Genomic DNA, 2,227 nt, shown 5'->3' with positions numbered 1-2,227 from the left:
ATGCAGAAGTCTGTGTTTCAGTTCCCCCTCATCCATACTCTTGGCATGAACATCCTAGCTGGTAGGGTTTCTCTGTGGGTTCAGCCCTATTGCCTGCCCCAGGGTTAACTCATGAACCTGGCATCTAGCTCTGTGTTACAGTTTATATTTTATCACCTGGGGATTTGGGGCTTCTTTAGAGCTTGGATAACAATTGATAATCTTCTGTACCATTTTTCTAGATTCCTTATAGATGCATTAATATATAATATTTGCTTCAGGAAACTCAACTCAATGCTCCGTAGTGACCTAAATGGGAAGGAAATACAAAAAAGAGGTGATATATATATATATATATATATATATATATATATATATATATATATATATAAAATCTATCTATCTATATGATTTCCTTTGCTGTACAGCAGAAAATAATACAACATTGTAAAGTAACTATACTCCAAGAAAAATGAAAATATAATAATCTTGTTTGCTACTTCTTATTTATTTTATCCAGCATTGTTGTTTTTAGTCACTAAGTCACGTCTGACTCTTTGTAAATCTACAGACTATAGCCCGCCAGGCTCCTCTATCCATGGGACTTTCCAGGCAAGAATACTGGAGTGGGTTGCCATTTTCTTCTCCAGGGTATCTTCCCAATCCAGGAATAGAACCTGGGTCTCCTGAATTGCAGGTGGATTCTTTAGAGTCTGAGCCACTAGAAGCCTGGAATGGAGGTGGGATATGGGATTAAATCAATCTGTTATGTTGCAAAAAAATGGAAGTCCTTGGAGTAGATATAAAGAGAAGCTTGTTTTCTAATTCATTTATGCAAACAAATTACTTTTTAATGACAATGAAACCTAAGCTTATTTGTCATCAAATTGTCCAGGAAACAAATTAAATAAGGTGTTTATTTTCAGCTTTTAAAATAATTTTAGACATTAGTATCACTAATTTGTGTTGAAACATCTCTGGTACCTTTAATAAGGTGTGGTGAATAGAGTTTAATTTGTTATTTTTAATGGCTCAGTTAGTTATCTAGTTGTACCATCTTATAGTCAGGGACATCATAAGGCAGGGAGTGGGATACACAGGGGGCGCTGTGATTATTCAGACTTCAACTCAAACTGTTAATGTCATTTAAGTTTTGTTTTGCTTGTCAAGAGTTTCCCCCTCCCCCCCCCCCCCCCTTAGGCTACCAGCTAGTTCTTATCTGCTGTCAATATGTCAATTTTCCCTTCAATTAATACGCTGTTTTTAATCTATGACCTAGTCAATGAATTAGGGAGATACACTTATTAACATTATATATAAAAGATTGAATAGGTGCTGAGTGAGGTTTCTAGATACCTCTCAGCAAGGCTGAGGTCCACTACTTGAATTTTAGAAAGTTAATTCCGGTTAAACCGTGTGTGTGTGTGTGTGTGTGTGTGTGTGTGTGTGTGTGTGTGTGTGTGTGTTTAATATTTATTTATTTGGCTGCACCAGGTCTTAGTCGCGGCATGTGGGATCTTCAATCTTCATTGCAGTATGCAAACTCTTAGTTGCGGCATGTAGGATCTAGTTCCCCGACTAGAGGTTGAACCAGGTCCCCTGCACTGGGAGTGCAAAGGCTTAGTCACTGGACCACCAGGGAAGCCCCAGCTAAAGTTTTTAAGAGTGCTGTTTTCTCTTACACCTTCTCCATGTTCCGGATACTTGAGTTTTTCTATTTATAATCTTCCAAAAGTAAGTGAAGTGTAACTATGGATATTATTCTCTCTTCAACACTTAACTCCATGCATAAAAATGTGGATTTGAATGCTCCTTCATTTTTCCTTCTGTGTGCCATGCCTCTCCCAGCTAATACTGCTTTGTCCTCCTCTCTAAACATACATGCAAGCAGCAGATTGTTATGAAATAAAATTGGCTTCATAAAACAATGATGAAATAAAATAATAAAATTGGATCCCCTAGTCAAATTCCTTATTTTTCTTATGACATAAACTTGGAAAGTCATATAGCTGCTCTGAACCTCAATCATCTAATTAAAAAGAGTGATAATTCTTCTTAGTTGTGAAAACTGAAAAGTGGTAATGCTTGTGAAAGCATTTTCTAAAAATATTGTCATCAACCAGTGTAACATTCTCACATATCCTTGCTGACAATTATTGAGAACTATTCTGTGACAGACACTGAGTTAGGCTTTATAATATTTTTCTCATTTTGTTGTTCTGTCCAACTCCTTGTGACCCCATGAACT

The sequence above is a fragment of the Budorcas taxicolor genome, chromosome 16, assembly GCF_023091745.1.
Source record: "Budorcas taxicolor isolate Tak-1 chromosome 16, Takin1.1, whole genome shotgun sequence".
NCBI lineage: Eukaryota > Metazoa > Chordata > Mammalia > Artiodactyla > Bovidae > Budorcas > Budorcas taxicolor.
The sequence above is the reverse complement of the archived record's forward strand: the minus strand, read 5'-3'. Positions refer to the sequence as shown.